Source organism: Scyliorhinus torazame, unplaced genomic scaffold (genome assembly GCF_047496885.1).
Source record: "Scyliorhinus torazame isolate Kashiwa2021f unplaced genomic scaffold, sScyTor2.1 scaffold_400, whole genome shotgun sequence".
NCBI classification, from domain to species: domain Eukaryota; kingdom Metazoa; phylum Chordata; class Chondrichthyes; order Carcharhiniformes; family Scyliorhinidae; genus Scyliorhinus; species Scyliorhinus torazame.
In genome coordinates, this window is record NW_027308127.1 from 118,477 (window position 1) to 131,640 (window position 13,164).

A 13,164-nucleotide genomic window follows, 5' to 3' on the forward strand; every position below is an offset into this window, starting at 1 on the left:
GATGGTAATGGTTGTGGGTTTGGAAGTTGCAGTCTGAGTGGATGGTGTTGGTTGTGGGTTTGGAAGATGCAGTCTGAGTGGATGGTAATGGTTGTGGGTTTGGAAGTTGCAGTCTGAGTGGATGGTGTTGGTTGTGGGTTTGTAAGTTGCAGTCTGAGTGGATGGTAATGGTTGTGGGGTTGGAAGATGCAGTCTGAGTGGATGGTAATGGTTGTGGGTTTGGAAGTTGCACTCTGAGTGGATGGTGTTGGTTGTGGGTTTGGAAGATGCAGTCTGAGTGGATGGTAATGGTTGTGGGTTTGGAAGTTGCAGTCTGAGTGGATGGTAATGGTTGTGGGTTTGGAAGATGCAGTCTGAGTGGATGGTGTTGGTTGTGGGTTTGGAAGTTGCAGTCTGAGTGGATGGTAATGGTTGTGGGTTTGGAAGTTGCAGTCTGAGTGGATGGTAATGGTTGTGGGTTTGGAAGATGCAGTCTGAGTGGATGGTAATGGTTTTGGGTTTGGAAGTTGCACTCTGAGTGGATGGTGTTGGTTGTGGGTTTGGAAGTTGCAGTTGAGTGGATGATAATGGTTGTGGGGTTGGAAGATGCAGTCTGAGTGGATGGTGTTGGTTGTGGGTTTGGAAGTTGCAGTCTGAGTGGATGATAATGGTTGTGTGTTTGGAAGTTGCACTTTGAGTGGATGATAATGGTTGTGGGTTTGGAAGTTGCAGTCTTAGTGGATGGTAATGGTTGTGGGTTTGGAAGTTGCAGTCTGAGTGAATGGTGTTGGTTGTGGGTTTGGAAGATGCACTCTGAGTGGATGGTGTTGGTTGTGGGTTTGGAAGTTGCAGTCTGAGTGGATGGTGTTGGTTGTGGGTTTGGAAGTTGCAGTCTGAGTGGATGGTGTTGGTTGTGGGTTTGGAAGATGCAGTCTGAGTGGATGGTAATGGTTGTAGGTTTGGAAGATGCAGTCTGAGTGGATGGTGTTGGTTGTGGGTTTGGAAGATGCAGTCTGAGTGGATGATAATGGTTGTGGGTTTGGAACTTGCAGACTGAGTGGATGGTGTTGGTTGTGGGTTTGGAAGATGCAGTCTGAGTGGATGATAATGGTTGTGGGTTTGGAAGTTGCACTTTGAGTGGATGATAATGATTGTGGGTTTGGAAGTTGCAGTCTGAGTGGATGGCGTTGGTTGTGGGTTTAGAAGATGCAGTCTGAGTGGATGGTGTTGATTGTGTGTTTGGAAGTTGCAGTCTGAGTGGATGGTAATGGTTGTGGGTTTGGAAGTTGCAGTCTGAGTGGATGGTGTTGGTTGTTGGTTTGGAAGATGCAGTCTGAGTGGATGGTGTTGGTTGTGGGTTTGGAAGATGCAGTCTGAGTGGATGGTGTTGATTGTGTGTTTGGAAGTTGCAGTCTGAGTGGATGGTGTTGGTTGTTGGTTTGGAAGATGCCGTCTGAGTGGATGGTGTTGGTTGTGGGTTTGGAAGTTGCAGTCTGAGTGGATGGTGTTGGTTGTGGGTTTGGAAGATACAATCTGAGTGGATGGTAATGGTTGTAGGTTTGGAAGATGCAGTCTGAGTGGATGGTGTTGGTTGTGGGTTTGGAAGATGCAGTCTGAGTGGATGGTAATGGTTTTGGGTTTGGAAGTTGCAGTCTGAGTGGATGGTGTTGGTTGTGGGTTTGGAAGTTGCAGTTTGAGTGGATGATAATGGTTGTGGGGTTGGAAGTTGCAGTCTGAGTGGATGGTGTTGGTTGTGGGTTTGGAAGTTGCACTTTGAGTGGATGATAATGGTTGTGGGTTTGGAAGTTGCAGTCTTAGTGGATGGTAATGGTTGTGGGTTTGGAAGTTGCAGTCTGAGTGGATGGTGTTGGTTGTGGGTTTGGAAGATGCAGTCTGAGTGGATGGTGTTGGTTGTGGGTTTGGAAGTTGCAGTCTGAGTGGATGGTGTTGGTTGTGGGTTTGGAAGATGCAGTCTGAGTGGATGGTGTTGGTTGTGGGTTTGGAAGTTGCAGTCTGAGTGGATGATAATGGTTGTGGGTTTGGAAGTTGCACTTTGAGTGGATGATAATGGTTGTGGGTTTGGAAGTTGCAGTCTTAGTGGATGGTAATGGTTGTGGGTTTGGAAGTTGCAGTCTGAGTGAATGGTGTTGGTTGTGGGTTTGGAAGATGCACTCTGAGTGGATGGTGTTGGTTGTGGGTTTGGAAGTTGCAGTCTGAGTGGATGGTGTTGGTTGTGGGTTTGGAAGTTGCAGTCTGAGTGGATGGTGTTGGTTGTGGGTTTGGAAGATGCAGTCTGAGTGGATGGTAATGGTTGTAGGTTTGGAAGATGCAGTCTGAGTGGATGGTGTTGGTTGTGGGTTTGGGAGATGCAGTCTGAGTGGATGATAATGGTTGTGGGTTTGGAACTTGCAGACTGAGTGGATGGTGTTGGTTGTGGGTTTGGAAGATGCAGTCTGAGTGGATGATAATGGTTGTGGGTTTGGAAGTTGCACTTTGAGTGGATGATAATGATTGTGGGTTTGGAAGTTGCAGTCTGAGTGGATGGCGTTGGTTGTGGGTTTAGAAGATGCAGTCTGAGTGGATGGTGTTGATTGTGTGTTTGGAAGTTGCAGTCTGAGTGGATGGTAATGGTTGTGGGTTTGGAAGTTGCAGTCTGAGTGGATGGTGTTGGTTGTTGGTTTGGAAGATGCAGTCTGAGTGGATGGTGTTGGTTGTGGGTTTGGAAGATGCAGTCTGAGTGGATGGTGTTGATTGTGTGTTTGGAAGTTGCAGTCTGAGTGAATGGTGTTGGTTGTTGCTTTGGAAGATGCCGTCTGAGTGGATGGTGTTGGTTGTGGGTTTGGAAGTTGCAGTCTGAGTGGATGGTGTTGGTTGTGGGTTTGGAAGATGCAGTCTGAGTGGATGGTAATGGTTGTAGGTTTGGAAGATGCAGTCTGAGTGGATGGTGTTGGTTGTGGGTTTGGAAGATGCAGTCTGAGTGGATGATAATGGTTGTGGGTTTGGAAGTTGCACTTTGAGTGGATGATAATGATTGTGGGTTTGGAAGTTGCAGTCTGAGTGGATGGTGTTGGTTGTGGGTTTGGAAGTTGCAGTCTGAGTGGATGGTGTTGGTTGTGGGTTTGGAAGATGCAGTCTGAGTGGATGATAATGGTTGTGGGTTTGGAAGTTGCACTTTGAGTGGATGATAATGGTTGTGGGTTTGGAAGTTGCAGTCTTAGTGGATGGTAATGGTTGTGGGTTTGGAAGTTGCAGTCTGAGTGAATGGTGTTGGTTGTGGGTTTGGAAGATGCAGTCTGAGTGGATGGTGTTGGTTGTGGGTTTGGAAGTTGCAGTCTGAGTGGATGGTGTTGGTTTGGAAGTTGCAGTCTGAGTGGATGGTGTTGGTTGTGGGTTTGGAAGATGCAGTCTGAGTGGATGATAATGGTTGTGGGTTTGGAACTTGCAGACTGAGTGGATGATAATGATTGTGGGTTTGGAAGTTGCAGTCTGAGTGGATGGCGTTGGTTGTGGGTTTGGAAGATGCAGCCTGAGTGGATGGTGTTGATTGTGTATTTGGAAGTTGCAGTCTGAGTGGATGATAATGGTTGTGGGTTTGGAAGATGCAGCCTGAGTGGATGGTGTTGATTGTGTATTTGGAAGATGCAGTCTGAGTGGATGATAATGGTTGTGGGTTTGGAACTTGCAGACTGAGTGGATGATAATGATTGTGGGTTTGGAAGTTGCAGTCTGAGTGGATGGCGTTGGTTGTGGGTTTGGAAGATGCAGCCTGAGTGGATGGTGTTGATTGTGTATTTGGAAGTTGCAGTCTGAGTGGATGGTAATGGTTGTGGGTTTGGAAGTTGCAGTCTGAGTGGATGGCAATGGTTGTGGGTTTGGAATTTGCAGTCTGAGTGGATGGTGTTGGTTGTTGATTTGGAAGATGCAGTCTGAGTGGATGGTGTTGGTTGTGGGTTTGGAAGATGCAGTCTGAGTGGATGGTGTTGATTCTGTGTTTGGAAGTTGCAGTCTGAGTGGATGGTGTTGGTTGTGGGTTTGGAAGATGCAGTCTGAGTGGATGGTAATGGTTGTAGGTTTGGAAGATGCAGTCTGAGTGGATGGTGTTGGTTGTGGGTTTGGAAGATGCAGTCTGAGTGGATGATAATGGTTGTGGGTTTGGAACTTGCAGACTGAGTGGATGGTGTTGGTTGTGGGTTTGGAAGATGCAGTCTGAGTGGATGATAATGGTTGTGGGTTTGGAAGTTGCACTTTGAGTGGATGATAATGATTGTGGGTTTGGAAGTTGCAGTCTGAGTGGATGGCGTTGGTTGTGGGTTTAGAAGATGCAGTCTGAGTGGATGGTGTTGATTGTGTGTTTGGAAGTTGCAGTCTGAGTGGATGGTAATGGTTGTGGGTGTGGAAGTTGCAGTCTGAGTGGATGGTGTTGGTTGTTGGTTTGGAAGATGCAGTCTGAGTGGATGGTGTTGGTTGTGGGTTTGGAAGATGCAGTCTGAGTGGATGGTGTTGATTGTGTGTTTGGAAGTTGCAGTCTGAGTGGATGGTGTTGGTTGTTGGTTTGGAAGATGCCGTCTGAGTGGATGGTGTTGGTTGTGGGTTTGGAAGTTGCAGTCTGAGTGGATGGTGTTGGTTGTGGGTTTGGAAGATGCAGTCTGAGTGGATGGTAATGGTTGTAGGTTTGGAAGATGCAGTCTGAGTGGATGGTGTTGGTTGTGGGTTTGGAAGATGCAGTCTGAGTGGATGATAATGGTTGTGGGTTTGGAAGTTGCACTTTGAGTGGATGGTAATGATTGTGGGTTTGGAAGTTGCAGTCTGAGTGGATGGTGTTGGTTGTGGGTTTGGAAGTTGCAGTCTGAGTGGATGGTGTTGGTTGTGGGTTTGGAAGATGCAGTCTGAGTGGATGATAATGGTTGTGGGTTTGGAAGTTGCACTTTGAGTGGATGATAATGGTTGTGGGTTTGGAAGTTGCAGTCTTAGTGGATGGTAATGGTTGTGGGTTTGGAAGTTGCAGTCTGAGTGAATGGTGTTGGTTGTGGGTTTGGAAGATGCAGTCTGAGTGGATGGTGTTGGTTGTGGGTTTGGAAGTTGCAGTCTGAGCGGATGGTGTTGGTTTGGAAGTTGCAGTCTGAGTGGATGGTGTTGGTTTTGGGTTTGGAAGATGCAGTCTGAGTGGATGGTAATGGTTGTAGGTTTGGAAGATGCAGTCTGAGTGGATGGTGTTGGTTGTGGGTTTGGAAGATGCAGTCTGAGTGGATGATAATGGTTGTGGGTTTGGAACTTGCAGACTGAGTGGATGGTGTTGGTTGTGGGTTTGGAAGATGCAGTCTGAGTGGATGATAATGGTTGTGGGTTTGGAAGTTGCACTTTGAGTGGATGATAATGATTGTGGGTTTGGAAGTTGCAGTCTGAGTGGATGGCGTTGGTTGTGGGTTTGGAAGATGCAGCCTGAGTGGATGGTGTTGATTGTGTATTTGGAAGTTGCAGTCTGAGTGGATGGTAATGGTTGTGGGTTTGGAAGTTGCAGTCTGAGTGGATGGCAATGGTTGTGGGTTTGGAAGTTGCAGTCTGAGTGGATGGTGTTGGTTGTGGGTTTGGAAGATGCAGTCTGAGCGGATGGTAATGGTTGTGGGTTTGGAAGATGCAGTCTGAGTGGATGGTAATGGTTGTGGGTTTGGAAGATGCAGTCTGAGTGGATGGTGTTGGTTGTGAGTTTGGAAGTTGCAGTCTGAGTGGATGGTAATGGTTGTGGGTTTGGAAGATGCAGTCTGAGTGGATGGTAATGGTTGTGGGTTTGGAAGATGCAGTCTGAGTGGATGGTAATGGTTGTGGGTTTGGAAGTTGCAGTCTGAGTGGATGGTAATGGTTGTGGGTTTGGAAGTTGCAGTCTGAGTGGATGGTAATGGTTGTAGGTTTGGAAGATGCAGTCTGAGTGGATGGTGTTGGTTGTGAGTTTGGAAGTTGCAGTCTGAGTGGATGGTAATGGTTGTGGGTTTGGAAGATGCAGTCTGAGTGGATGGTAATGGTTGTGGGTTTGGAAGTTGCAGTCTGAGTGGATGGTAATGGTTGTGGGTTTGGAAGTTGCAGTCTGAGTGGATGGTGTTGGTTGTGGGTTTGGAAGTTGCAGTCTCAGTGGATGGTAATGGTTGTGGGTTTGGAAGTTGCAGTCTGAGTGGATGGTGTTGGTTGTGGGTTTGGAAGATGCAGTCTGAGTGGATGGTAATGGTTGTGGGTTTGGAAGTTGCAGTCTGAGTGGATGGTGTTGGTTGTGGGTTTGTAAGTTGCAGTCTGAGTGGATGGTAATGGTTGTGGGGTTGGAAGATGCAGTCTGAGTGGATGGTAATGGTTGTGGGTTTGGAAGTTGCACTCTGAGTGGATGGTGTTGGTTGTGGGTTTGGAAGATGCAGTCTGAGTGGATGGTAATGGTTGTGGGTTTGGAAGATGCAGTCTGAGTGGATGGTGTTGGTTGTGGGTTTGGAAGTTGCAGTCTGAGTGGATGGTAATGGTTGTGGGTTTGGAAGTTGCAGTCTGAGTGGATGGTAATGGTTGTGGGTTTGGAAGATGCAGTCTGAGTGGATGGCAATGGTTTTGGGTTTGGAAGTTGCACTCTGAGTGGATGGTGTTGGTTGTGGGTTTGGAAGTTGCAGTTTGAGTGGATGATAATGGTTGTGGGGTTGGAAGTTGCAGTCTGAGTGGATGGTGTTGGTTGTGGGTTTGGAAGTTGCACTTTGAGTGGATGATAATGGTTGTGGGTTTGGAAGTTGCAGTCTTAGTGGATGGTAATGGTTGTGGGTTTGGAAGTTGCAGTCTGAGTGGATGGTGTTGGTTGTGGGTTTGGAAGATGCAGTCTGAGTGGATGGTGTTGGTTGTGGGTTTGGAAGTTGCAGTCTGAGTGGATGGTGTTGGCTGTGGGTTTGGAAGATGCAGTCTGAGTGGATGGTGTTGGTTGTGGGTTTGGAAGTTGCAGTCTGAGTGGATGATAATGGTTGTGGGTTTGGAAGTTGCACTTTGAGTGGATGATAATGGTTGTGGGTTTGGAAGTTGCAGTCTTAGTGGATGGTAATGGTTGTGGGTTTGGAAGTTGCAGTCTGAGTGAATGGTGTTGGTTGTGGGTTTGGAAGATGCACTCTGAGTGGATGGTGTTGGTTGTGGGTTTGGAAGTTGCAGTCTGAGTGGATGGTGTTGGTTGTGGGTTTGGAAGTTGCAGTCTGAGTGGATGGTGTTGGTTGTGGGTTTGGAAGATGCAGTCTGAGTGGATGGTAATGGTTGTAGGTTTGGAAGATGCAGTCTGAGTGGATGGTGTTGGTTGTGGGTTTGGAAGATGCAGTCTGAGTGGATGATAATGGTTGTGGGTTTGGAACTTGCAGACTGAGTGGATGGTGTTGGTTGTGGGTTTGGAAGATGCAGTCTGAGTGGATGATAATGGTTGTGGGTTTGGAAGTTGCACTTTGAGTGGATGATAATGATTGTGGGTTTGGAAGTTGCAGTCTGAGTGGATGGCGTTGGTTGTGGGTTTAGAAGATGCAGTCTGAGTGGATGGTGTTGATTGTGTGTTTGGAAGTTGCAGTCTGAGTGGATGGTAATGGTTGTGGGTTTGGAAGTTGCAGTCTGAGTGGATGATAATGGTTGTGGGTTTGGAACTTGCAGACTGAGTGGATGGTGTTGGTTGTGGGTTTGGAAGATGCAGTCTGAGTGGATGATAATGGTTGTGGGTTTGGAAGTTGCACTTTGAGTGGATGATAATGATTGTGGGTTTGGAAGTTGCAGTCTGAGTGGATGGCGTTGGTTGTGGGTTTGGAAGATGCAGCCTGAGTGGATGGTGTTGATTGTGTATTTGGAAGTTGCAGTCTGAGTGGATGGTAATGGTTGTGGGTTTGGAAGTTGCAGTCTGAGTGGATGGCAATGGTTGTGGGTTTGGAAGTTGCAGTCTGAGTGGATGGTGTTGGTTGTGGGTTTGGAAGATGCAGTCTGAGCGGATGGTAATGGTTGTGGGTTTGGAAGATGCAGTCTGAGTGGATGGTAATGGTTGTGGGTTTGGAAGATGCAGTCTGAGTGGATGGTGTTGGTTGTGAGTTTGGAAGTTGCAGTCTGAGTGGATGGTAATGGTTGTGGGTTTGGAAGATGCAGTCTGAGTGGATGGTAATGGTTGTGGGTTTGGAAGATGCAGTCTGAGTGGATGGTAATGGTTGTGGGTTTGGAAGTTGCAGTCTGAGTGGATGGTAATGGTTGTGGGTTTGGAAGTTGCAGTCTGAGTGGATGGTAATGGTTGTAGGTTTGGAAGATGCAGTCTGAGTGGATGGTGTTGGTTGTGAGTTTGGAAGTTGCAGTCTGAGTGGATGGTAATGGTTGTGGGTTTGGAAGATGCAGTCTGAGTGGATGGTAATGGTTGTGGGTTTGGAAGTTGCAGTCTGAGTGGATGGTAATGGTTGTGGGTTTGGAAGTTGCAGTCTGAGTGGATGGTGTTGGTTGTGGGTTTGGAAGTTGCAGTCTCAGTGGATGGTAATGGTTGTGGGTTTGGAAGTTGCAGTCTGAGTGGATGGTGTTGGTTGTGGGTTTGGAAGATGCAGTCTGAGTGGATGGTAATGGTTGTGGGTTTGGAAGTTGCAGTCTGAGTGGATGGTGTTGGTTGTGGGTTTGTAAGTTGCAGTCTGAGTGGATGGTAATGGTTGTGGGGTTGGAAGATGCAGTCTGAGTGGATGGTAATGGTTGTGGGTTTGGAAGTTGCACTCTGAGTGGATGGTGTTGGTTGTGGGTTTGGAAGATGCAGTCTGAGTGGATGGTAATGGTTGTGGGTTTGGAAGATGCAGTCTGAGTGGATGGTGTTGGTTGTGGGTTTGGAAGTTGCAGTCTGAGTGGATGGTAATGGTTGTGGGTTTGGAAGTTGCAGTCTGAGTGGATGGTAATGGTTGTGGGTTTGGAAGATGCAGTCTGAGTGGATGGCAATGGTTTTGGGTTTGGAAGTTGCACTCTGAGTGGATGGTGTTGGTTGTGGGTTTGGAAGTTGCAGTTTGAGTGGATGATAATGGTTGTGGGGTTGGAAGTTGCAGTCTGAGTGGATGGTGTTGGTTGTGGGTTTGGAAGTTGCACTTTGAGTGGATGATAATGGTTGTGGGTTTGGAAGTTGCAGTCTTAGTGGATGGTAATGGTTGTGGGTTTGGAAGTTGCAGTCTGAGTGGATGGTGTTGGTTGTGGGTTTGGAAGATGCAGTCTGAGTGGATGGTGTTGGTTGTGGGTTTGGAAGTTGCAGTCTGAGTGGATGGTGTTGGCTGTGGGTTTGGAAGATGCAGTCTGAGTGGATGGTGTTGGTTGTGGGTTTGGAAGTTGCAGTCTGAGTGGATGATAATGGTTGTGGGTTTGGAAGTTGCACTTTGAGTGGATGATAATGGTTGTGGGTTTGGAAGTTGCAGTCTTAGTGGATGGTAATGGTTGTGGGTTTGGAAGTTGCAGTCTGAGTGAATGGTGTTGGTTGTGGGTTTGGAAGATGCACTCTGAGTGGATGGTGTTGGTTGTGGGTTTGGAAGTTGCAGTCTGAGTGGATGGTGTTGGTTGTGGGTTTGGAAGTTGCAGTCTGAGTGGATGGTGTTGGTTGTGGGTTTGGAAGATGCAGTCTGAGTGGATGGTAATGGTTGTAGGTTTGGAAGATGCAGTCTGAGTGGATGGTGTTGGTTGTGGGTTTGGAAGATGCAGTCTGAGTGGATGATAATGGTTGTGGGTTTGGAACTTGCAGACTGAGTGGATGGTGTTGGTTGTGGGTTTGGAAGATGCAGTCTGAGTGGATGATAATGGTTGTGGGTTTGGAAGTTGCACTTTGAGTGGATGATAATGATTGTGGGTTTGGAAGTTGCAGTCTGAGTGGATGGCGTTGGTTGTGGGTTTAGAAGATGCAGTCTGAGTGGATGGTGTTGATTGTGTGTTTGGAAGTTGCAGTCTGAGTGGATGGTAATGGTTGTGGGTTTGGAAGTTGCAGTCTGAGTGGATGGTGTTGGTTGTTGGTTTGGAAGATGCAGTCTGAGTGGATGGTGTTGGTTGTGGGTTTGGAAGATGCAGTCTGAGTGGATGGTGTTGATTGTGTGTTTGGAAGTTGCAGTCTGAGTGGATGGTGTTGGTTGTTGGTTTGGAAGATGCCGTCTGAGTGGATGGTGTTGGTTGTGGGTTTGGAAGTTGCAGTCTGAGTGGATGGTGTTGGTTGTGGGTTTGGAAGATGCAATCTGAGTGGATGGTAATGGTTGTAGGTTTGGAAGATGCAGTCTGAGTGGATGGTGTTGGTTGTGGGTTTGGAAGATGCAGTCTGAGTGGATGGTAATGGTTTTGGGTTTGGAAGTTGCAGTCTGAGTGGATGGTGTTGGTTGTGGGTTTGGAAGTTGCAGTTTGAGTGGATGATAATGGTTGTGGGGTTGGAAGTTGCAGTCTGAGTGGATGGTGTTGGTTGTGGGTTTGGAAGTTGCACTTTGAGTGGATGATAATGGTTGTGGGTTTGGAAGTTGCAGTCTTAGTGGATGGTAATGGTTGTGGGTTTGGAAGTTGCAGTCTGAGTGGATGGTGTTGGTTGTGGGTTTGGAAGATGCAGTCTGAGTGGATGGTGTTGGTTGTGGGTTTGGAAGTTGCAGTCTGAGTGGATGGTGTTGGTTGTGGGTTTGGAAGATGCAGTCTGAGTGGATGGTGTTGGTTGTGGGTTTGGAAGTTGCAGTCTGAGTGGATGATAATGGTTGTGGGTTTGGAAGTTGCACTTTGAGTGGATGATAATGGTTGTGGGTCTGGAAGTTGCAGTCTTAGTGGATGGTAATGGTTGTGGGTTTGGAAGTTGCAGTCTGAGTGAATGGTGTTGGTTGTGGGTTTGGAAGATGCACTCTGAGTGGATGGTGTTGGTTGTGGGTTTGGAAGTTGCAGTCTGAGTGGATGGTGTTGGTTGTGGGTTTGGAAGTTGCAGTCTGAGTGGATGGTGTTGGTTGTGGGTTTGGAAGATGCAGTCTGAGTGGATGGTAATGGTTGTAGGTTTGGAAGATGCAGTCTGAGTGGATGGTGTTGGTTGTGGGTTTGGAAGATGCAGTCTGAGTGGATGATAATGGTTGTGGGTTTGGAACTTGCAGACTGAGTGGATGGTGTTGGTTGTGGGTTTGGAAGATGCAGTCTGAGTGGATGATAATGGTTGTGGGTTTGGAAGTTGCACTTTGAGTGGATGATAATGATTGTGGGTTTGGAAGTTGCAGTCTGAGTGGATGGCGTTGGTTGTGGGTTTAGAAGATGCAGTCTGAGTGGATGGTGTTGATTGTGTGTTTGGAAGTTGCAGTCTGAGTGGATGGTAATGGTTGTGGGTTTGGAAGTTGCAGTCTGAGTGGATGGTGTTGGTTGTTGGTTTGGAAGATGCAGTCTGAGTGGATGGTGTTGGTTGTGGGTTTGGAAGATGCAGTCTGAGTGGATGGTGTTGATTGTGTGTTTGGAAGTTGCAGTCTGAGTGGATGGTGTTGGTTGTTGCTTTGGAAGATGCCGTCTGAGTGGATGGTGTTGGTTGTGGGTTTGGAAGTTGCAGTCTGAGTGGATGGTGTTGGTTGTGGGTTTGGAAGATGCAGTCTGAGTGGATGGTAATGGTTGTAGGTTTGGAAGATGCAGTCTGAGTGGATGGTGTTGGTTGTGGGTTTGGAAGATGCAGTCTGAGTGGATGATAATGGTTGTGGGTTTGGAAGTTGCACTTTGAGTGGATGATAATGATTGTGGGTTTGGAAGTTGCAGTCTGAGTGGATGGTGTTGGTTGTGGGTTTGGAAGTTGCAGTCTGAGTGGATGGTGTTGGTTGTGGGTTTGGAAGATGCAGTCTGAGTGGATGATAATGGTTGTGGGTTTGGAAGTTGCACTTTGAGTGGATGATAATGGTTGTGGGTTTGGAAGTTGCAGTCTTAGTGGATGGTAATGGTTGTGGGTTTGGAAGTTGCAGTCTGAGTGAATGGTGTTGGTTGTGGGTTTGGAAGATGCAGTCTGAGTGGATGGTGTTGGTTGTGGGTTTGGAAGTTGCAGTCTGAGTGGATGGTGTTGGTTTGGAAGTTGCAGTCTGAGTGGATGGTGTTGGTTGTGGGTTTGGAAGATGCAGTCTGAGTGGATGGTAATGGTTGTAGGTTTGGAAGATGCAGTCTGAGTGGATGGTGTTGGTTGTGGGTTTGGAAGATGCAGTCTGAGTGGATGATAATGGTTGTGGGTTTGGAACTTGCAGACTGAGTGGATGGTGTTGGTTGTGGGTTTGGAAGATGCAGTCTGAGTGGATGATAATGGTTGTGGGTTTGGAAGTTGTACTTTGAGTGGATGATAATGATTGTGGGTTTGGAAGTTGCAGTCTGAGTGGATGGCGTTGGTTGTGGGTTTGGAAGATGCAGCCTGAGTGGATGGTGTTGATTGTGTATTTGGAAGTTGCAGTCTGAGTGGATGGTAATGGTTGTGGGTTTGGAAGTTGCAGTCTGAGTGGATGGCAATGGTTGTGGGTTTGGAAGTTGCAGTCTGAGTGGATGGTGTTGGTTGTTGATTTGGAAGATGCAGTCTGAGTGGATGGTGTTGGTTGTGGGTTTGGAAGATGCAGTCTGAGTGGATGGTGTTGATTGTGTGTTTGGAAGTTGCAGTCTGAGTGGATGGTGTTGGTTGTGGGTTTGGAAGATGCAGTCTGAGTGGATGGTAATGGTTGTAGGTTTGGAAGATGCAGTCTGAGTGGATGGTGTTGGTTGTGGGTTTGGAAGATGCAGTCTGAGTGGATGATAATGGTTGTGGGTTTGGAACTTGCAGACTGAGTGGATGGTGTTGGTTGTGGGTTTGGAAGATGCAGTCTGAGTGGATGATAATGGTTGTGGGTTTGGAAGTTGCACTTTGAGTGGATGATAATGATTGTGGGTTTGGAAGTTGCAGTCTGAGTGGATGGCGTTGGTTGTGGGTTTAGAAGATGCAGTCTGAGTGGATGGTGTTGATTGTGTGTTTGGAAGTTGCAGTCTGAGTGGATGGTAATGGTTGTGGGTGTGGAAGTTGCAGTCTGAGTGGATGGTGTTGGTTGTTGGTTTGGAAGATGCAGTCTGAGTGGATGGTGTTGGTTGTGGGTTTGGAAGATGCAGTCTGAGTGGATGGTGTTGATTGTGTGTTTGGAAGTTGCAGTCTGAGTGGATGGTGTTGGTTGTTGGTTTGGAAGATGCCGTCTGAGTGGATGGTGTTGGTTGTGGGTTTGGAAG